Raw genomic sequence first — 25248 nt, forward strand, 5'->3', positions numbered from 1 at the left:
AGTGTTCTCCATCATCGACCACAAGCGATACTCGGCATTGTTGTAGTCACTGTTCAAGGAAACACGGCTTAAAATTAGTATGACAACACGGTATGCCCTGTTGCCATTTCCGCCAGGTCATTTAACTATCAGAAAACGCTCGTCGTGAGATTCTTCACGCCTGGTTTACGTGTTCAAACCTGACGTGTCCAAAGTGAAGTTTTAGAAAATAAAAATATGTATGAGAATAGTCTATTATTTGTAGGATGAATGTCGAAAGCGAAGTTTTTCATAATCAAAAGTTATATGAGAATATTTTTCTAGGATGATTGTCCAAAACCTGACTTGTCCAAAGCGAAGGTTTTGAAAATAAAAATATGTATGAGAATATTATTTCTAGGATGAACGTCGAAAGCGAAGTTTTTGATAATCAAAAGATCTCTGAGAATATTTTTCTAGGATGATTGTTCAAAACCTGGCTTGTCCAAAGCGAAGTTTTTGAAAATGAAAATATGTATGAGAATAGTATTTGTAGGATGAATGTCTAAAGCGAAGGTTTTGATAATCAAAAGTTGTATGAGAATATTTTTCTAGGATGATTGTCCAAAACCTGACGTGTCCAAAGCGAAGTTTTTGAAAATAAAAATATGTATGAGAATATTTTTCTAGGATGAGTGTTGAAAGCGAAGTTTTTTATATTCAAAGTGTGTATGAAAATATTTTTCTAGGATGAGTGTCCAAAAACCTGACGTGTCCAAAGTGAATTTTTTGATAATCAAAATGTGTATGAGAATATTTTTGTAGGATGAATGTAGAAAACAAAGTTTTTGATAATAAGAGGATGTATGAAAATTTATTTGTAGGATGAGTGTCCAAAACCTGAAGTGACCAAAGAGAAGTTTTTGATAATCAAAATATGTATGAGGATATTTTTCTGGGATGAGTGTCCAAAACTTCTCGTGTCCAAAGTGAAGTTTTTCATAATCAAAATATGTATGAGAATATGTTTCTAGGATGAGTGTCCAAAACTTCACGTGTCCAAAGTGAAATTTTTGATAATAAAAATGTGTATGAGAATATTTTTCTAGGATGAATATCGAAAGCGAAGTTCTTAATAATAAAAGGGTGTATGAGATTTCATTTCTAGGGTAAGTGTCCAAACCTGAAGTGACCAAAGAGACGTTTTTGATAATCAAAAGATGTATGAGAATAAATTTGTTTCTAGAATAAGTGCCCAAAACCTGACGTGTCGAGAGCGAAGTTTTTGATAACCAAAGGGTGTATGAAAATATCTTTCTACAATGAGTGTCCAAAAAACTGACGTGTCCAAACTGAATTTTTTGTTAATCAAAACGTATATGAGAATATTTTTGTAGGATGAATGTCGAAAGCAAAGGCTCTGATAATCAAAGGGTGTACGAGTATGTGAATTTATTTCTAGGATGAGTGTCCAAAACCTGAAGTGACCAAAGTGAAGTTTTTTATAATCAAAATGTGTGTAAGAATATTTTTCTAGGATGAATATCGAAAGCGAAGTTCTTAATAATAAAAGGGTGTATGAGAATTTATTTCTAGGTTGAGTGTCCAAAACCTCACGTGTCCAAAGTGAAGATTTTGATAATCAAAATGTGTATGAGAATATTTTTCTAGCATGAATGTCGAAAGCGAAGTTTTTGATAATAAAAGGATGTATGAAAATTTATTTCTAGGATGAGTGTCCAAAACCTGAAGTGACCAAAGAGAAGTTTTTGATAATCAAAAGATGAGAATAAATTTGTTTCTAAAATAAGTGGCCAAAACCTGACTTGTCCAAAGTGAAGTTTTTGATAATAAAAGGGTATATGAGAATAATTTTCTAGGATGAATGTCGAAAGGGAAGTTTTTGATAATCAAAGGGTATATGAGAATATTTTTCTAGGATGAGTATCCAAAACTTGACGTGTCCAAAGCGAAGTTTTTGATAATCAAAATGTGTATGTGAATATTTTTCTAGGATGAATGTCGAAAGCGAAGGTTTTGATAATCAAAGGGTGTACTCGTATGAGAATTTTTTTCTAGAATAAGTGTCCAAAACCGGACGTGTCCAAAGCGAAGTTTTTGATATTCAAAGTGTGTATGAGAATATTTTTCTAGTATGAGTGTTCAAAAACCTGACGTGTCCAAAGTGAAGTTTTTGATAATCAAAATGTGTATGAGAATATTTTTGTAGGATGAAAGTCGAAAGCGAAGGTTTTGATAAACACAGGGTGTACGAGTATGAGAATTTATTTCTAGGATGAGTGTCCAAAACCTGAAGTGATCAAAGAGAAGATTTTGATAAGCAAAAGATGTATGAGAATAAATTTGTTTCTAAATAGAATAAGTGTCCAAAACCTGACGTGTCCAGAGAGAAGTTTTTGATAATCATAGGGTGTATGAGAATATTTTTCTAGGATGAGTTTCGAAAACCTGACGTGTCCAAAATGAAGTTTTTGATAATCATATTGTGTATGAGAATATTTTTTACGATGAGTGTTCAAAGCGAAAGTTTTGATATTCAAAGGGTGAATAAGAATATTTTTCTAAGACGAGTGTCCAGAAACATGACGTGTCCAAAGTGAAGTTTTTGATAATCGAAATGTGTATGAGAATATTTTTCTAGGATAAATGTCGAAAGCGAAGGTTTTGATAATCAAAGAGTGTATATGAGAATTTATTTGTAGGATGAGTGTCGAAAACCTGACGTGTCCAAAGTGACGTTTTACTTACTTACAAGTGGCTTTTAAGGAACCCGAAGGTTCATTGCCGCCCTCACATAAGCCCGCCATCGGTCCCTATCCTGTGCAAGATTAATCCAGTCTCTATCATCATATCCCACCTCCCTCAAATCCATTTAATATTATCGTCCCATCTACGTCTCGGACTCCCCAAAGGTCTTTTTTCCTCCGATCTCCCGACTAACACTCTATATGCATTTCTGGATTCGTCCATACGTGCTGCATGCCCTGTCCATATCAAACGTCTGAATTTAATGTTCCTAATTATGTCAGGTGAAGAATACAATGCGTGCAGTTCTGTGTTGTGTAACTTTCTCCATTCTCCTGTAACTTCATCCCTCTTAGCCCCAAATATTTTCCTAAGCACCTTATTCTCAAACACCCTTAACCTAAGTTCCTCTCTCAGAGTGAGAGTCCAAGTTTCACAACCATAAAGAACAACCGGTAATATAACTGTTTTATAAATTCTAACTTTCACATTTTTTGACAGCAGACTAGATGACAAAAGCTTCTCAACCGAATAATAAGAGGCATTTCCCATATTTATTCTGCGTTTAATTTCCTCCTGAATGTCATTTATATTTGTTACTGTTGCTCCAAGATATTTGAATTTTTCCACCACTTCGAAGGATAAATCTCCAATTTTTATATTTCCATTTCGTATAATATTCAGGTCACGAGACATAATCATATACTTAAAAGTGACGTTTTAGATAATCAAAATGTGTATGAGAATATTTTCGTAGGATGGATGTCGAAAGCGAAGGTTTTCATAATCAAAGGGTGTATTTTGCTTGTAAAGTGATTATTTGTTTATTTATTTATTTATTTATTTATATATATATTTATTTGTTTGTTTGTTTATTTGTTTATTTATTTATTTATTTATTTATTTATTCAATTATTCATTCATTCATAATGGCTGAGTTATGGCCATACGGCCTTTTCTTACACTCCAGCAGTTCACAAAATACACAATCCGTGAAAATAAAAAAATCCAAGGAATTTAATTAATTCTCTGTCAATTTTTATTTTCTCCTTTCTTCTTCTTTTGTTTCTATTCTTATGTGAATATCTGTTTCATGAGAATTTGAGTCTCTCTGCTTGCATTGGGATGTGATTCAGAGCATATGTGTGCCTGTCGACCGAGGTAACAAAGATCGAATGTGGAGTATAATGTAAACACGTGATTGTGTTACGTAGACAGCAATGTAACTGATAAAACGACAAACTTCATTACTTCAGAATACACAAAACGTATAATTAATGAGAAAATTTGTGTTATCTTGATGACATCGTTTATTTTTTATAACTTCGTGTGAGAAGAAAATGAAAGCGAATTACAAATATAGAAACTTTGCTTGCAGTCATTCAGCCCGTAAGCTAAATCTAACTCAGGCTGCAGCTGGTATGAAGTGGAAGTCGTTTCGAGCCCTTCGAACTGGCATCTTTCACCTCACAAATTGAATGCAGGAGGACTAGGCTGAGTTGTCCCGTCTGGGTGACACATCTCCGCCGCCATCTCGTCTGTTTCAGTTCTGTGACCTCCTGGGAATGTAGGCACTGACCTTCAGCAAAATATTGGGTCGTGAGGGACGGGCATGCGGAAACTCGTGCCTTAAAAATAGAGCGTGATATCTTGCTTACGCTTCAATAGCGAGATATCTTCTGTTATAGTTAAAGCATAGCTGAATGAATCGTGGACGGGAGAGAAGAAAATGGACCAAAGAACTACGGACGTTTTATTCGGAGTAGAAAAAGGAGGAGATTAACAGAATGAAAGAAAAATAATTGAAACTGAAATGAAAGACAGATACAAATAACTAATCATGAAACAGGAAGAATGAAGATAAATAATAATAATAATAATAATAATAATAATAATAATAATAATCATAATCATAATCATAATAATAATAATAATAAGCATAATAATACTTATTATCATCATTATTATTATTCATTTATTTTAGCTGGCAGAGTTAAGGCCGTAAGGCCTTCTCTTCCACTCAACCAGCAAAAGTATACATACATTGAACTTACGAAGAATTCAACAATTTGATTTAGATAAGAGTTACATGTGACAAGAGTCATTTATGAATTAAATAACAAAATACTATGAACTATTAATTAAACGCTGAAAAACAAACTGTGTAGCAGAATAAGAGAAAGGGAGGAAAATGATAAAGAAGGAGATGTAAATAAAGGAAAACAGAAATGAAAGACGAACTCAAGCTTTATGTACGTATGTATTTATTTACACTGCAAGTGGGCAAGCACCCGGTGGCAGTGGTACAACAACATAAACAATACACAATACAATAAGAATACACAATATAATTTAACACAATAATTACAATTAATAATAATACATAAAATAGCCTAATTAATAAGTGAACCTAATTTTACAATACAACCTACATATGTATAGGCCCTACGTAAGTTTCACATTGGTACTGATAATAATCTTTCACTTTACTCTCATCTCACTCACTGTAGTGGCACTATGACGCATTTCACTGACACTTTAGAACACATTTCACTGACACTATAGAACACATTTCATTGACGCTATAAATTATCACTGATCGGAACTATTCACTGCACTGTAAAACTATAACTTCACTGACTCACCACACTTCACTGATACAACAGTTCAAATAATACACACAATTACAACCTTATTCACACTTATAAACAAAACTACATTTAAACTAAACTTACAATTCAAACCAAGGGAGTAACTCGTCAGGCTAAATAAATAGGCCTACATGTCATCTTAAAAAATAAACGTCACCTTAATTTTAATTTACACTTTATACACAACGTTTTAAGTTATTCTTTAATCTCCTTAAGGAAGGACAGCCCTCAAAGACCGCTGCAGGTAGGTCATTCCAATCATTTATAGTTCTGATGATAAAGGAATAAATAATGTATAAGCAAACAAAAAAAAAAAAACTTTCAAATGAATACAAAACATAGAAGAGAGAAAAGTCAGAAAAAAGAAAGAAAGGACATGCATGTATGTATGTATGTATGTATGTATGTATGTATGTATGTATGTATGTATGTATGTATGTATGTATGTATGTATGTATCCAATGTCTACTCACTTCACTTGCGTGATTCGGGATTCGCATATTGCGGATAGATGGCAGGACTGTTACAAATTTTCTAGTTGCACACCATTTCGGCTGTAAATGTGTAGTCCACACCTGTGGAGTAACGATTAGCGATCGAGTCTGGTCGTGAAACCAGGTGGCCCGGGTTTGAATCCCGGTCGGGGCAAGTTACTTGGTTGAGTTTTTTTTTTCCGGGACTATCTCTCAACCCAATACGAGCAAATGCTGGGTAACTTTAGGTGCTGGACCCCGGACTCATTTCACTGGCATCATCACCTTCATTTCATTCAGACGGTAAATAACCTGAGATGTTGATACAGCGTCGTAAAATAACCCACTAAAAGAATATTTCAAAGCCTTCTCATAACTGTACTATAATCGGAACTAAGTAACAATAAGTGCATTGTAATGGGTCCATTTCAATTTCAGTATAGTTTTATGTTATGAAGAATGGTTTCCGTGGCAACAAGTTTCTGTGTGGGAATTGTAACTTTCAAGGCATAAAAACAATAGTTGTAAATACAAAAAAAAAAAAATACACGATCGTGCAAAAGAATTAATTACAATATGGAAGTGACAAAGTAAAGGTACGAGACAATTCTTCTCAACTGGTAGGCCTATACGTCGATAACTGAAGACGTCGACCCCTTTGCTATGGGACTGCTTATCATCGCAGCCCGTCAGCTGATGACTCAGTTTAAAATTGGACAGGTATAGTGTCTGGGAGTGTACCTACTCGTAGCGACAGAGTCGGCTTTCTTGAAAGGAATTCGACAATTTTGCCAATGAAACGCTTCGGGGCTGGGAGGCCCTTGTCTTTCGTGTTGCCCTACTTGCCAAGAATACCCTCTCCGATTGCGGGAATTCCTAATAACTGCCAATGAAGAATAATTGTATTGCCGTTCTCTTCAGGTCTCGGCCGCTAGGAGCGCCGTTGTAGCTTCTCCAACTACAACAAAGACACGACATATAGCTTCGGTTATTTCTTAGATTCGTCCTTATTGAAAGATATGACCGTATGTTGAAAAATAACTTAATTAATTAATGAGCATATAAATAAATAAATAAATAAAATAAATAAAGAAGCAAATAAACAAATTAATAAATAAATAAACTACACAAATAAACAAATAAATATATGTTACAAATAAATAAATAAATAAACAAATAAATGAATAAATGAATAGAAAAATAGATAAATAAATAAATAAGTAAATATATAAATAAAAATAAAATAAGTAGGCCTAAATAAATAAATTAATCAATTAATAAATGACTAAAGAAGCAAATAAATAAATAAATGATTAAATGAGCGATATATAGAAATAAATAAATAGAAAAATAGATAAATAAGTAAATAAATAAAATAAGTAAGCCTAACTAAATAAATAAATAATTTAATGAGCGATATAAATAAATAAACTAAATAGAGAAGCAAATACACAAATTAATAAATAAACAAACTACACAAAGAGACAAATAAATATATGTTATATGTGAATGAATAAATGTAAAAATAGATAAATAGATAAATAAGTAAATATAAAAATAAAAATAAAATAAATAGGCCTAAATAAATAAATAAAATATTGAAAGAGCAATGTAAATAAATAAAATAAATAACGAAGCAAATAAATAAAGAAGAAAATAAACAAATTAATAAATAAACTGCACAAAGAAACAAGTAAATATGTCATAAATAAATAAATAAATAAAATATTGAAAGAGTAATGTAAATAAATAAAATAAATAACGAAGCAAATAAATAAAGAAGAAAATAAACAAATTAATAAATAAACTGCATAAAGAAACAAGTAAATATATCATAAATAAATAAATAAATAAATAAATAAATAAATAAAATATTGAAAGAGCAATGTAAATAAATAAAATAAATAACGAAGCAAATAAGTAAAGAAGAAAATAAACAAATTAATAAATAAACTGCACAAAAAAAACAAGTAAATATGTCATAAATAAATAAATAAAATATTGAAAGAGCAATGTAAATAAATAAAATAAATAACGAAGCAAATAAATAAAGAAGAAAATAAACAAATTAATAAATAAACTGCACAAAGAAACAAGTAAATATGTCATAAATAAATAAATAGATAAATAAATAGAAAAACAGATAAATACCGGTAAGTAAATAAATAAAAATAAAATAAGTAGGCCTAAATAAATAAATAATTGAATGAGCGATATAAATAAATAAAATAAATAAAGAAGCGAATAAACAAACTACACAAAGAAATAAATATATGTTATATATAAATAAATAGAAAAATAGATAAATAAGTAAACATATAAATAAAAATAAAATAAGTAGGCCTAAATAAATAAATAAATGAATAAATAACTATAGAAGCAAGTAAATAAATAAATGATTAAATGAACGATATAAATAAATGAAATAAATAAATAAGTAAATAACAAATAAATAAAGAAGAAAATAAACAAATTAATAACTTAAATGAACTACAGAAAGAAACAAGTAAATATATGTCATATAAATAAATAAAAATAAAATAAGTAGGCCTAAATAAATGAATAACTAAATAAACAAATAAATAAATAAAATGTGTCTATCTGTCGAATATTCGCAATTTGAGGAATTAATTTTTGGGAGGAAATAAGCATCTACTCGGAGAATTTAGTGAAGAACTTTTTCAGAATATGGGAGGAGTGATAATAGCGGGAAGAGGAGGAGGAAGAAGAATAAGAAGAAGAGAAAGAAGAAGAAGGTGCCTAAGATATGCTGATGATATGGTGGTATTAGCAGGAGAGATGATACTAAGGTATACGCTACTGGAGATAACAGCTGTGAGCAGTATGGGATGAAGATATATGTCAACAAGACGAAGACCATGGTTATCGGAAGAAAAATAAAGAAAGTGAGCTTGCGAATTCTAAATGAGGCAGTAGAGCAAGTGGATAGCTTCATATACTTGGGGTGTACTATAAGCAGTAACATGAGCTGCTGCCAGGAAGTCAAAAGGAGGATAGTAATGGCAAAGGAAGCTTTTAATAGAAAAAGGAGCATCTTCTGTGGACCTCTGGAAAAATAACTAAGGAAGAGACTAGTGAAGTGCTTTGTATGGAGTGTGGCATTGTATGGGGCAGAAATATGGACGTTACGACGAAGTGAAAAGAAACGAATAGAAGCATTTGAAATGTGGATATGGAGAAGAATGGAGCGTGTGAAGTGGACAGAGAGAATAAGAAATGAAGCTGTGTTGGAAAGAGTGGGTGAAGAAAGAATGATGCTGAAACTAATCAGGAAGAGGAAAAGAAATTGGTTGGGTCACTGGCTGAGAAGAAACTGCCTACTGAAGGATGCACTGGAAGGAATGGTGAATGAGAGAAGAGTTCGGGGTAGAAGAAGATATCAGATGATAGACGACATTAAGATTCAAAGATTAAAAAGGAACTATTAGGATTTCAAAAACATTAAACTCCACAGTTATGTACAGCCGTTTAGATTTTGAGAAGAAAAAATGTTGAATTACAGTAAAATTATATTTGTGAAATATGTGCTTTTCCACTAAACGGATCCTATTCGAAGCAACTCTGGAATTTATAGATCTGAAATAGAGCGGAATGACGTAAAGTGATTTACAGAGAAACCTGTGGAATATTTCGTGATTTACACGTGCATTAAGACATTGGGCAACATCTTTAACCTAATGACGTAATGTGTTTACGAAATCGACTATTAATCTATTGTTAGGATTACATAACGTCCCTCGGTATATCATAGGCTACCATGTTACAACCGACAAACTTCTATTTTGGCATATAAATGAAATTAAATCTAAAACTTGTGTGTCTGGGAATTTCATGAACATCCTGTATTACAGTAATATAATTTTAACAAAAATTCTTCTAATTCTTTACAGAATGACCTGGTGACACTGTTACAATTAGAAACTTGCTAGTGTTAGCAAATAGCGGCGCTTGGTTGCTAATAAATCAGAAGTGCCAACAGAACAACGCAAATGACTCCTACAGCTAATACAAACAAGTAATGAATAACCCACGAGACAAGATAAAAGTCCGCCCCTCATTTGAATGCTGAAGCCAAGACTTGGGCAATCATTTCACGGAGTGTATATCATAGAGGGGAGCGAATAGAACCAACACTTCGACAAATAAATGTGACACACACCGCTGAGAGATCTGTCACAGATATAAATAGTAATAATGATCTCTGTACACAGAGATAAGGAAATCGTTTGCACCGTTACAGACAATACTTGTAGGTGCATGATTCATGCAAGAACTGAAATTCTTCATAAAGTATTCACTTACCTTTGATGTGAAAATATACAAATATTGCTTCAAACTATTCAGAATTGAAGAGTCAAATCCAAAGTGTCCTAAGTCTTTTTATTTAGATTTTAACTTGTTTTATTCACATTTTAATTCATCCTTTCTAAGCCATACAAGACAAAGTATATGATTTATGTATCATGACTAGAATATTGCACGAAATGGAAATATAAAAATTGGAAATTTATCCTTTGAAGAGGTGGAAAAAATCAAATATCTTGGAGCAACAGTAACAAATATAAATGACACTCGAAAGGAAATTAAACGCCTGTTATTATTCGGTTGAGAAACTTTTGTCATCTAGTCTGCTGTCAAAAAATCCGAAAGTTAGAATTTATAAAACAGTTATATTACCGGTTGTTCTGTATGGTTGTGAAACTTGGACTCTCTCTTTGAGAGAGAAAGAGAGATTTAAGATGTTTGAGAATAAGGTTCTTAGGAAAATATTTGGGGCTAAGAGGGATGAAGTTACAGGAGATTGGAGAAAGCTACACAACGCAAAACTGCACGCATTCTATTCTTCACCTCACCACTCATATAAATTGAGGAAAGAAGACAGAGGACGGACACTGGAAAGTTTTCTTTTCTCAGTCGTACTATTAGGGACTGGAATGCTTTACCTGCAGACTTACTAAAGGCTTTACCAATAACCAAAAATGTATTTAAAAATAGGCTTAAGAACTTTACTAATAGACGGTAGTATATTATACACACTATTTAAAGGGTGTAATTGATATTTTGTTATTGAAGTGTTGTATCAGTGAAGAAGTGTGTTCTTTCAGTTAAGTGTGAAGTATGTTGTGTCAGTGAAGTGTGTTGTGTAAGTGAAGTGTGTTTCTGTCAGTGACGTTTTATAGTTTATAGTGGCAGTGCAAAGTATTTGAACAGTGAAATATTTTGAAGTGTTAGTGAAATCAGGATAGAATCATTGAAATGTGTCGTAGTTCCAGTGCAGTGAGTGAGTTGTCAGCGAAATGAGTGTAGTGCTGAAAGGTACTTGTGCAGGTATGAACATATCATACTCGTAGGTTTTATTTCGAACTTAGGGTTAAGATACAAATTAGATTTACTTTAAATGTTATTTTAAGTGATCGTGCTTAATTTAATTTAGGATGCTCCCTGTTATTATTATTATTATTATTATTATTATTATTATTATTATTATTATTATTATTGTACATCTTGATTACACAACTTTTAACACTGTATCACTTCGGAATATATATGCTAAGAACTTTCTTGTGTTAAATATTATTAACGTACCTTGTTAACATTTTTCGACCTATTTTTGGTCATCTTCGGAACTGGTCGTTGTTGGTCTTGGCGCCTCTTGTTTCCTGTGAGGGTGCGTTCGTAGTGTAGAGTCAAAGAGTGTATGTGTTTTGAAATTGAGTTGTGTGTTGAGAATATCGTTGGGGTGTGTTTTCGTGTGTCTGTATATTTCATATTGTTCTAGTGTGTTGAGTTTCTGGCTTTTTGGTTGGATATGCAGTATTTCCATGTCTGTGTTGATGTCTCTGTAGGTGTGGTTGGCATTTGTGATGTGTTCTGCATATGTGGATGTGTTTTGTAATTTTGTTATTTTTAATTTATTATTAATTGTGTTTATTAATTGTCATTATTGAGCGTAATTAGTTACTACTGCCACCAGGTATACTGGGTGTTCAGTTCAAAGTGTATCATGGCTCGCTGTATGCCGTCATGTGACTAGCCGATGAGCCTAGAGAATTCAATATTCCTACACTTCCGCAAAGGTGTATTACCTAGGAAGCAGAGAAGTTGCCTAGCAAGTACGGCGTTCATTCTGAAGAGTACGTACCGATGTGTACGATAACGCCGGTAGTGGCAGGAATGTGAACTGTTTGGAAATACGTACTGTCGGGATATGGGGAGAGGGGTTAAGACGATTACTTACGTATTTGTTGACATTAACTTCGACGGTCAACATGGCACGGAGCATTTGATTTGTGTTGTGGAATGTTACCGTACGCAACCGATGATAACAAATACCCTGCGTACGACTTGCCGGCTCAAAACACAGTTAGAAAGAGGTTATGGTAGCACACAGATCGTACAGACCGCCATCTGTTGCTATGACGTTCAAGTTATACCGTACACGTTCTCAAGTTCAGATTGAAGAACGCCTTGAATAATAGGCAACTTCTCTGACATATAAGCTGAAACTCGCTTCAAATCGGTGACTCAACAACAGTGACGTCATGACACACTTTGAAATGAATATCCAGTATACCCATCTGCAGTGTGAATAAATACATACATAATTAGGAACATTAAATCCAGACGTTTGAGATGGGGAGAGCATGTAGCACGTATGAGCGAATCCAGAAAAAATATAGAGTGTTAGTTGAGAGGCTGGAGCGAAAAAGACTTTTGGGGAGGCCGAGACTTAGATGGGAGGATCATATTAAAATGGATTGGAGAGTGGTGGGATGTGATGGTAGAGACTTTATTAATATTGCTCAGGATAGGGACTGATGGCTGGCTTATGTGAGGACGGCAATGAACCTCCGGGTTCCTTAAACGCCGAAGTAATTAAGTATTTCACCATAGTTTCTCCTTAAGTCTCTATTGTTGAACTTGTCCTGGCTTTCCAGTGTAGTCCTTTTCGATATACAGTTGTGTACATACAAAGATAAGTAAATCCGGAAATTTTATATGACTTGGTATTGCCGACAATATTTCTAGAGCAGCTGTAGAAAATAATTACGACCATATCTGGGCTTTGGTTTGTTCGTCATTGCAAGTCTATGCAGATGTTTCCGTCGCCAGCAATTCGAGACAAAAGAATGTAGCGTGGAACAGATCAAACAAGAGACTAGTTGAATAAGCATTCTGAATCACTGACGGCTAGAAAACACGAGTGGGAAAGAGTCTCACTTGGTGATAACAGATGGAACTGTTCCAGGAACACACGTAGCGGTGTGCAGTTCGCAGATACGTTACTGAATTCAGCATCCTCTAACCGTAAATAGACTTGTAGGATAATCGGCGGCAAGATTTATTGCAATGTTTGAACAAGATACTTGTTCATTTAACAGGTAAAGTGTTGGGATTCCTGCATTATGATTTATTGTTCGTACATGATGAAAGAGGAAACTGCGTTGTATTTCCTCGTAATACGCAATATCTAAAGAAGTTTTGCAACGCCACAAATGCACTGATTTTAAGGGAAGATGTATAAAAATAGTTTCTAGTACCGTAGAAGTGGGTAAAGCCAATCAGTGAGTATAAAATCGATCATTTGCGATTTTTATTGAAAATTACGAGTATATATTTTCTCAGTTACAGTACTTGTTAAAATTTTGTTATGCTGACTTCATTGCCTGACGTTGCAAATGTAAGCGAGAGGGACAACAAAAAGCCTGCGAATGCCAACAATGGGAACACAGACCGTTGAAGTGAAAATTGTTATTCTCAACTTTTTCTCTTAAATGAAAACAAAGTCTTACAAACTCTGTTATAGTCAGCAGTGAAAGGAGACAGGAAGTATACGTAAGTACTTTTCGTTGAGATTGCATCCTGAAATAATAGTTTTGCAGTTCGTAAATGTTAGTATTGAAACTTATTATTTTAAGAAAACTTGTACCTTTGTAGGGTTAAGTCGATCATGCCATCGACCTACTCGAAACAGATAGGACCAGCAGGAAGAATAAATTGTTCACCGAAATACCTCCAACTAACACTTATAAACAGAAAAGTGTCATAGTATAGCTTATATTGATGGGATAGTAGGGAAAGAGGAAGACGAAATTATGGTGAATTTCTTGCTTCTTGCCAAAGGAACATATTTTGTACACCCCTCTGTACCTGACTATGGGAACAACGTAGTTTCTAAAGTGACATGAGGAGGGGAAGATTTCAAATAACATCTGATATGAATTGCATTTTAGATTATAATTGAAGGGTGGTATTTCAATGTAAATTTTGAATTCTTAAATCTTTGTTTGTTGGTATGTGAAGTATTAAAATGTGTTTTTATGTTTTATAAGTTGGCAATCATAGTCACGATTGCACAGTGGAGACCTATAGGCCTAATTGTATCGAATAGTATGATCACAGTAACAAAAGATACACTATATAATGCTATAGGCATATATTCAAGATTATTATTGTTTTTACACCCCTTATAACAAATAAAATATATGTAATACACTTAATTTGTTTTTTTTTTAAACACAAACGGTGATCGATTTTACTCCGCAATATTTTAAAATCGATCTTAAACTAAAAATTCAATGGTGATCGACTTTACCCTATTTAAGCAGGTAACTTCGATCACAAGTCAAATAAGAAAAAACAGTTTTTTATAGATTGCAATTCAGTTATTGTAACGGGTCTTCATAAGTGAAGGATATAACGACAAAATGCTATTTTCTGAGGAACTTCGCTCCATTGCATAACCTCAATATCATAAAAAAAATTGCAAAATTTTGATCGACTTTACCCTCTTCTACGGTACCTAATTCTGTCAGGCCATCTGTCCATGTCCATCATTTGTGCACCTTTGTCCCCTGCTTAATTATTATTTGAACTTCCACATCCATCTGATCGTATATTCAGAATGAACTGTAAGTAATGTAATTAATTTCAGGGGGTTATTCTTTGAGATATTTCAAATAAAAAAGTTCAATGAAATTCTGCTTCCTTTTCAATAAAAGAAATTGTTTTACATGACACATTTATTTTCATTGCGTCTTTACCACTATTGCTACTACCACCTCTGTAACTTTTGCTACTACACTCTATCTTTATTGCTACCACTACCACCACCACTATCAGCCATTGCTACTATCACTCCTAAAACTACTATTAAAACCACTGTTGCTACTACTATTACCATGAAAGTCACTGTCGCTATTACCATTACCATTACTACCATTGTTACCAGTCCTACGACGTCTGCTATTACTGTACTACCATTACTATTACTACTATCTCTACCATTGTTATCATTGCTACTCTCCTGGTAATACGTTTTTAATTTTTAATAATGTATTGAAAATAGCGTTTTCACTATGCTTGATATAGTCAATAGCAAGTCCTGCAAATGTGGCTTTCAGGTAAAGCTCCCTGTGTAGCAGACTTGAATAATTTCAAGGGAAAAATTGTTCCGTGGCAGGGTAGCTCAGTTGGTAGAGCATTCGTGCGCTAAGCGAAGGGTCCCGGGATCGATACCCGGCCCCGGAACAATTTTCCCTTGAAATATTCAAGTCTGCTTCATAGGGAGCCAGATTTACATAATATAAATAGCCTCGTCGCTGTAGGTATGTTAACAGAAAACCACAATTCAATTCACAGAGTATGTTTGCACTCAAATTTGGGGTTTCTGGCACCTTGTCAGCCCACTTGAGTTGTGTGGATATAAGGGGAAAAATTGGGACGGTGTCGGGTGTAGTTCCTGGGTAGCTCAGTCGGTAGAGCATTCGTCCGCTAAACAAATGATCCTGGGATCGAAAACCGGCCCCGTAACAATTTTTCCCTTGAAATTATTCAATAGCAAGTCCGTTAGGGTTTACATTGGTTGGTCTGTTGGTCTCGTTAAGTCTATCGAAGTACCACTTTCAAGTTGCTGCTAATTTCACCAAATATTTCGCATTACATAAATATACTAGTTTACATTTCTGAAGTCTAACACGTTTACTTATGATGATACAAAATATTTTTGCATCGCTTGATTGGGTCAGACATTCACAGTTTCAGTTACTATGACCACATGACTTAAATCCACAAACGATTAGGGAAAACACGGGAATTTTACTGGAAGAAAGTAAAGAGATAGGTTTGGAAGTAAATCCCGAAAAGGCAAAGTATATGATTATGTCTCGTGACCAGAATATTGTACGAAATGGAAATATAAAAATTGGATATTTATCTTTTGAAGAGGTGGAGAAGTTCAAATATCTTAGAGCAACAGTAACAAATATAAATTATACTCGGGAGGAAATTAAACATAGAATAAATATGAGAAATGCCTGTTATTATTCGGTTGAGAAGCTTTTGTCATCTAGTCTGCTGTTAAAAAAATCTGAAAGTTAGAATGTATAAAACAGTTATATTACCGGTTGTTCTTTATGGTTGTGAAACTTGGACTCTCACTTTGAAAGAGGAAAATAGGTTAAAGGTGATTGAGAATAAGGTGCTTAGGAAAATATTTGGGGCTAAGAGGGATGAAGTTACAGGAGAATGGAGAAAGTTACACAACACAGAACTGCACGCATTGTATTCTTCACCTGACATAATTAGGAACATTAAATCCAGACGTTTGAGATGGGCAGGGCATGTAGCACGTACGGGCGAATCCAGAAATGCATATAGAGTGTTAGTTGGGAGGCCGGAGGTAAAAAGACATTTAGGGAGGTTGAGACGTAGATGGGAGGATAATATTAAAATGGATTTGAGGGAGGTGGGATATGATGATAGAGAATGGATTAATCTTGCTCAGGATAGGGACCAATAGCGTGCTTATGTGAGGGCGGCAATGAACCTCCGGGTTCCTTAAAAGCCAGTAAGTAAGTAAGTTTGATCACATGACTTAACATATCAAACTTCGACCTCTAAAGCTGACTATAGCTTCATCTGCAACACAACACTTGAGAATGTTGTTAATGGGAACGATAATAATTTAGAGTCAAGTTTGGCTTCTAGCTGATTAACAGGTAGAAATTATATTCCCAGAGATTAATTCTGGACTAATTGTACATACAGTACAGAAGATAATCATGCTGTGTAATGCAACACACAAACAATTGCTTGTTTAAATAATTCGGTATAAAATTAAGGCCGTTTTTTGCCTCACTCCGCCTTCTGCATGTTCTATTTTCGCTGGAGGTTATGATGTGGAACACGGCAGTCATGGTACATTTGATAGTAACGACTATTACAAGGAGAGGAAAAAAATAATCATCTGGTCCACGTGTCATTTGCTTCTAATTGGAAGTGAGGTCCGAGGTACGTCGGGCCGGCAGACATTACAGCGACCTCACGGCTTCGACCCTGGTTTGCAGGCCAATGATCTGCATGCATAAATCCACAAGACCTGCCCCATGAAGAACTGCATCAGATTCACACCAACGAGACAAACTATGGGCTAATTATTATCTACTCGTAACCGTATCCTATCTACCAGTTATTGCCATAATCATATCACAATTTTATTATCATCGTGATTGTCATCATCGGCTTCATTTTAGTAATATCACAGTCTAGTATATAATAATTATATTTATTTATTTATTTATTTACTTATTTATTTATTTACTAGCCGTACCCGTGCGCTCCGCTGCACCTGTTAGAAATAAATATAAAGTAATTACATAATTAAAATAGGACGTTTGATCCAGCGAACAACTTTTACAACAGCGCAAGATAATCTGCTTCGCTCATTACCCAATTTTTTTTTGCATTGCATTTATTGCATATATATTTTAACACGATTCAATTGAGCAAAGTTAAAATTTGAATTATAAAATAATGGATTGCTAAGCTAACGTCCTATTACTGCATACTAAATCAATACACTCTCGTTGTTCGTTAATTCTCTGAGATAAAAATGAATATGTTCATAAACAATATTTTAAGAAATACAGGAAATGAATATATAGAATAGCCTATCAAGTTTTCTCTGCATAAGAAGCTATTTTAATCTTACCTGTCCTCGATTCACTCACAAATTACTGTAATAACATTATAGCATTATGTCCATCCAGAGAAACTACACTTTCCAATGATGAAATAATAATTAATTATACAAATCGGTTAATTTAGCTTCCGATATTACTTCATAAAACACAGAAACATTGTCTGTAGGCTATGTTTCATAACTTTCGATTGTTGTGTCCAAGGCCCCTCATAGACGAAGTAATTTGTTTTTTATTTCAATACACCGCCTTAGATGGCAGTTATTTTAATTTTAAAACTCATTTATCTCATTAAATATCAGTCCTATCAAAATTTGTCAAAGAATAAAACTTATCAGAAATCAATTTTAAAGAAACGTTTGTTATGTAACATTTTTCATAGAAATCAATAATAAGCGAGATATTTCGATTGATTTAATTCGGGCCCCCTTATAACCCCCCCTTTTAAATAACGTATTTTGAATGCCATATAGCCTAAATTCTAAGTTACAACGAACTTAATTTATATTCCAATTTTCATCGAAATCCGTTCAGCCATTATCGCGTGAAAAGGTAACAAACATACAGACAGACATACAAACAAAAAATAGAGAAAAGCGATTTTCGGTTTCAGGATGGTTAATTATACATGTTAACACGAATTATTTTTGGAAAATCGAAAATTACCAGAAAAATTTTGGCTACAGATTTATTATTAGTATAGATTTATTTATTTATTTATTTGTTTATTTATTTATTTATTTATTTACTTATATTTAATGTATTGTACAACAGCCAGAGGCCAATTACAGTTCAGCACAAACAATATAACAAAAACATTAGCAATAATTTACAATAAAAGTACAAAGAAATAATTAAATTAATGGCAACTAATTAAAATGATAATTCAAATGAAATAATGAAATAATAAATGAAGAATGGAATCATATAAAATAGTATTACAAAGCTATAAAAGATTATACTACAACGACAATAATGACAATGAATGGACGGGATAGAATGGATGACTAAACTACATAGCATAATGAGATAAAAGTAATTGTATTTGAAAATGAAAGGATGGAATCAAGTAAATTAATAAATGACAAAATGATATAAAAGTTAGCGAGAATAATATTAAAATACACATTTAAACAAAAGATGTAAATGAAAACTGATATAAAACTTCAAAATATATACTACACATTAAATGGATCCAAGCTTGATCCATGCAAATTAGCATATTTTATACATCTGCAGACCGGAGAGAGAGATTTAGAATTTCTATTGTAAAACATTTTATGATATCTTAAACCCTTAGCAGGAATACGAAGACTGATATTGCTTAGGAAAGATTCACAATCAATATCACCCTTAAGAACTTTACAAAAAAATAAGTAATCAATATCTTGACGTCTGGCAAATAAACTACACCAATTAAAATATTTGCAGTTAATCTCATATTTATAATCATCAGAATTAGGTAAAAATCTATAAGAACAAAGGGAAATAATTTTTTTTTTAATATTCTCAAGCTTAGCCGAGTCAGTGGAAGTAATAGAGTTCCATACTACAGATGCATATTCAAGCTTGTATCTGACCAATGTATAGTATAAAATTAACAAACATATAGGAGTACAAAAAGAATAAGTTATAGATCTAATTAGACCAAGCATTCTTAATGAATGGGTATAAATATATTGCACATGATCATGGAAATATAATTTAGAATAAAGTAAGACACCAAGATCTCTAATAGTATCTTTCCTATTAATTATGACATTATTAAGAGTATAATTAAATTTTTGGAAGGTTGTTTTACGTGTGAAAGAAATAGCAAAAGTTTTGGATTGATTAATTTTCATTCCGTTTTCAACAGTCCAAATTGCAATTGAATTGATATCCTTTTGAATAATTTGACAATCAGCCAAACTACTAATTTTGAGAAACATTTAGAGATCATCCGCAAATAAAAGAAAGCTAGAACTTATTCTTTTACTTATGTCATTTATAAATAATAAAAATAAGAGAAGCCCCAAAGTAGACCCTTGAGGGACTCCACATAAACTATTAAATGGATCCGAGAGAGAATTACCTAGTCTAGAATAATAATAATAATAATAATAATAATAATAATAATAATGATAATGATTTATTTAACCTGGCAGAGTTAAGGCCATACGGCCTTCTCTAACACTCAACCAGGAGTAAAACTGCGCTATAAAAAACACTAAAAATTTACAATGTACACTACTACGTGTTCATTTCAGAGTGTGTCATGACGTCACTGTTGATGAGTCAGCGATTTGAAGCGAGTTTCAGCTTTTGTGTCAGAGAAGTTGCCTATTAATCAAGGCGTTCAATGTGAACTTGAGAACGTGTACGGTATAACTTGAACGTCGTAGCAACAGATGGCGGTCTGTACGGTCTGTGTGCTACCATAACCTCTTTCGAACTGTGTTTTGCGCCGGCAAGTCGTACGCAGGGTATTTGTTATCATCGGTTGCGTACGGCAACATTCCACAACACAAATCAAATGCTCCGTGCCCATGTTGACCGTCGAAGTTAATGTCAACAAATACGTAAGTAATCGTCATAACCCTCTCCCCATATCCCGACAGTAAGAAAAAAACTCACCTCAGTACATGTTTCGAAACAGTTCACATTCCTGCCACTGCCAGCGTTACCGTACTTATCGGTAAGTACTCTTCTGAATGAACGCCGTACTTGCTAGGCAACTTCTCTGGCACATAAGTACTACACCTCTGCGGAAGTGTAGGACATTGAATTCTCTAGGCTCATCGACTAGCCACATGACGGCATACAGCGAGCCATGACACACTTTGAACTGAACATCCAGTACAATTTTAACACAAAACTGAATAAGATAATAATAAAATGTAAACAACAAGTAAGTGGAAATGAGACATAATATATAACATACAGAAAGAAAGGAAAAAGCATAATAAAATGTGAACAGCAGGTCAAAATAAATGAGACAAACAAAGTATAAAAATAAGACAATTATTGATAATAATAATAATAATAATAATAATAATAATAATAATAATAATAATAATAATAATAGCAAAATAGTGCAGTACAAAGCATACAATGAATACAATATTTTTAAGTACTCACAGTAAGGAAAATTATGATTATATATAGCTCAACTTATCACATTATAGATATACCATTATCGGAAAATATGAAAACAAAAATATAAAATAAGTTAAATATCACTAGAACATAAAAAAATTTGAATACATGGAAACATGCAATACAACACTTGCCATAATATTAAGTTAGTTTGGCAACTCGTCATAAGATAATTTTCTAACTTGGATTTGAAAGATTTCAATATTCGGCAGCCCTTGACTTAAGGCGGCAGAGAGTTCCAGTGACGAGAGGTAGCAACAGTGAAAGATGAGGAATACAGAGGTGATGTGTGAAGTGGAATTTCTAGCGTGTTATCGCGTTGTGATCGAGTATTAATATTATGATAGCGAGAGAGAGTATGAAATCGAGCGAATAAATACTAGGGGGATGAAGTGTGCATAATTCGATATAAGAGAGAAAGTGAGTGCAGATTTCTCCTCTCTTGTGACCTAAGCCATGATAACTTCTCGAAAGGTGAGATATGATCATAGTATCGAACATTACAAATGAAGCGGACGCACGCGTTATGAACACGCTGTAGTTTCTGAGCGGAATCAATCCTGAGATCACTGAACAAAATACAGTCACGAAGCTCAATACGTAGTAAATATGCATCCATAGATAGTTGCTAACCACTAGGATCGCTAATATCGCCTCATTATAGACAATGCGAAATAGTATCGGCACAGTCAATTGTTCCTAGCACCCTCAAAACTCAAGCTTCGTGACAGTATATATTAGACTGCGATAATATCATCGTCACTGTCATTGTTATTAATTTAATCACAGTCGTATTTAATAATCATCCTTCAATGTAACATATAGAGTGCACAATCTGTTTAGGTAAGTCATTGATATAAAGTAAAGAGAACAAGGGACCAAGATTGGATCCTTGGGGTACACCTGAAGTTACTGCGAATGGTTCCGATTTTACTTGATTGAATGAAACATACTGCTGCCTGTTTGTAAGATATGATGTTATTAACTGTAAGCATGAAAAGGATAATCCAAAACTTGAAAGTTTATTAATTAAAATTTTATGGTCAATTTTATCAAACGCTTCGGAAAAGTCAAGGTATATCACGTCTAAATTTTTGCGATTATGTAATGTATTAAATGCCTTTTGTGTAAAATTAATTAGATTTGGGCCCGTTTGTATAAACCATTTAATCTTAGATCAGAGGTTAAATTGATCCTTGTTTCAGCTGAACTTGGAATTTTGTGTTGTATAAAGTCTAATCTGAGATTAATTTGTCTCAAACTAAAGTCAACTTTGACTGAAGAAATTTCTCCGATTAAGTTAGATGATCCAAGTCCAGTTATTTCTTTTCTGTTTGAAATATACGAGTGACAGATTGTGCAAATAAAATATCCATTATTATTAATATTAATAGATATGTTAGGTGCATTTATATATATTTCTTTCAATTTCTTGCCTTAATACACAAACATTCTTATATTTTATCAGGCTCTATCGTGTTCAGCAGTATCAAATAACATAACCTATAATTATATTATGTTTATAACAACCATTAATTATTAATGGATATGATAGGTACATTCATAAATGTTCAATTAACTGTATTACTGAACGAAAATTGTCGTTTTATAAAGCTTTATTATGTTTAGCAGTATCAAACACCATAACATGATAACAACTTGGAGAACAGTCAACCTTCTTCTTATTGTCCGCCATTATTTACATTGCAAAACAAACCAGTGTCTCCAACAGAGTGTACGGAAAGTCGCCAAAAAGTAGTTGTAAAGTCGCTAGATTTCTCATTATCAACAAAGAAAGATTAAATTTTGTCACTATGGGGTGCTAAAAAGCTCACTAAATTCCTATTTAAGCAATATAAAAGTTAAAAGAAATTGTTGTTGAAAAAGAGTTAAAATCGCTAGATTGGCAACACTGAACAAACCTGTATAACATGGTCCGCGCATCACGTATTTCAACTGTTTATGCGATGTTGCCAAATCCTTTTCACGTGAACTTAGATTGCATTTGAACCAAGGTAATTTGATCGCAGAAAAGTTTTATACAATAGAAGAAGTGTCTGAACTCGGTTTACTTTTCGATCTTCGATCAAAGTTGATCTTTAGTCAGGGAGTTTTATACAATTGGGCCTTGTTGTGGTAAACCTATGGGTGTAAAATCCATGCTGATTTATATCAATTGCACTATAATACAATTACTTCCAAACCTATCGCTTTACTTGCTTCAAGTAGAATTTCCGTGTTTTCCCTAAACGTTTGTGGATTTTCTCTTAACATATTCACGTCATCCGCATAGACAAGAAGCTGATGTAAACTGTTCAATTCCAAACCCTTTCTGTTATCCTGGACTTTCCTAATGCCATATTCTAGAGCAAAGTTAAAAAGCAAAGGTGATAGTGCATCTCCTTGGTTTAGCCCACAGTGAACTGGAAAAGCATCAGACAGAAGGTTGCCTGGGTCTTAGCTACATTAAGGCCCAATTGCATAAAACTCCGTGACTAAAGATCAACTTTGATCGAAGATCGGAAAGTGAACCGAGTTCAAACACTTCTTCTATTGCATAAAACTTTTCTGCGATCAAAAGCATTCTAAATTCACTTGAAAAGGATTTGGCAACATCGCATAAACAGGTGAAGTATGTGATGCGCGGGCCATGTTGTACAGGTTTGTTCAGTGTTGCCAATTAGCGACTTTATCTCTTTTTCAACGACAATTTTTTTTTAACTGTTATATGTTTTAAATAGGGATTTAGCGACCTTTTTAGCACCCCATAGTGACAGAATTGAATCTTTGTTTGCTGATAATGAGAAATCTAACGACTTTCCAATTACTTTTTTGTGACTTTCCGTACACTCTGGTGGAGACACTGGTTTGTTTTGTGCAATGTAAATAATGGCGAACAATAAGAAGAAGGCTGACCGTTCTCCAAATTGTTGTTATGTTATGGTATTTGATACTGCTAAACATAATAAAGCTTTATAAAACGACAATTTTCGTTTAGTAATACAGTTAATTGAAAATTTATGAATGTACCTATCATATCCATTAATAAATAATTAATGGTTGTTATAAACATAATATAATTATAGGTTATGTTATTTGATACTGCTGAATACGATAAAGCCTTATACGGGTAAAATATAAGAATGTTTATGTATTAAGGCAAGAAATTGAAAAAAGATATATAAATATATCTACCATATATATTAATAATAATGGTTATTCTTTTTGCACAATCTGCCATCGTATATTTCAAACAGAAAAGAAATAACTGAACTTGGATCATCTATTTATTTTGATGTACCGAAGTACATATGATATTTCCATGCAGATATTCTGCTTTCTCAGATGATGAGAGAGAGATGGAACGGAGAAAAATTCTCTCCGGCGCCGGGATTTGAACCCGGGTTTTCAGCTCTCCGTGCTGATGCTTTAACCACTAAGCCACGCCGGATACAATCCCGACACCGTTGAGAATCGTCTCAGATTAAGCTCCATCTCTTGGGTTCCCTCTAGTGGCCGCCCTCTGCACTACGTCATAGATGTCTATGCACGCAGGACCGAAGTCCATACATGTGTAGAGGTGCACTCATAACGGGTTCAAATCCCGGCGCCGGAGAGAATTTTTCTCCGTTCCATCTCTCTCTCATCATCTGAGAAAGCAGAATATCTGCATGGAAATATCATATGTACTTCGGTACATCAAAATAAATATGATATGCGTAATAAATCACTTCGTGATTTAAAGACGGCGCCCATACCGTCGGACCCCGGCCAACCAGTCACTCATCTGAGTGCACCTCTACACATGTATGGACTTCGGTCCTGCGTGCATAGACATCTATGACGTAGTGCAGAGGGCGGCCACTAGAGGGAACCCAAGAGATGGAGCTTAATCTGAGACGATTCTCAACGGTGTCGGGATTGTATCCGGCGTGGCTTAGTGGTTAAAGCATCAGCACGGAGAGCTGAAAACCCGGGTTCAAATCCCGGCGCCGGAGAGAATTTTTCTCCGTTCCATCTCTCTCTCATCATTTGGATCATCTAACTTAATCGGAGAAATTTCTTCAGTTAAAGTTGACTTTAGTTTAAGACAAATTAATCTCAGATGAGACTTTATACAACACAAAATTCCAAGTTCAGCTAGAACGAGGATCAATTTAACCTCTGATCTAAGATTAAATGGTTTATACAATCGGCCCTAAGTCTAACAAAGTCCGAATCTGCTGGCCCAATTTCATATTGACTCGTTCACAGAATATG

At 33.7% G+C, this 25248-nt stretch overlaps 1 long non-coding RNA gene and 2 other non-coding genes across 4 annotated transcripts in view; 1 reads left to right on the forward strand and 2 right to left on the reverse strand.

Annotated features, from left to right (window-relative positions):
* LOC138701154 (uncharacterized) overlaps window positions 1–25248 on the reverse strand; it is a 761914-nt gene that overhangs the window by 440840 nt on the left and 295826 nt on the right. The window lies entirely within an intron of this gene.
* Window positions 24368–24439, reverse strand: TRNAS-GGA (transfer RNA serine (anticodon GGA)). The gene has a single exon. It is a non-coding gene; the product is annotated as a tRNA-Ser (tRNA).
* TRNAS-GGA (transfer RNA serine (anticodon GGA)) lies at window positions 24915–24986 on the forward strand. The gene has a single exon. It is a non-coding gene; the product is annotated as a tRNA-Ser (tRNA).

The sequence above is a fragment of the Periplaneta americana genome, chromosome 6, assembly GCF_040183065.1.
Source record: "Periplaneta americana isolate PAMFEO1 chromosome 6, P.americana_PAMFEO1_priV1, whole genome shotgun sequence".
Classification (NCBI taxonomy): Eukaryota; Metazoa; Arthropoda; class Insecta; order Blattodea; family Blattidae; genus Periplaneta; species Periplaneta americana.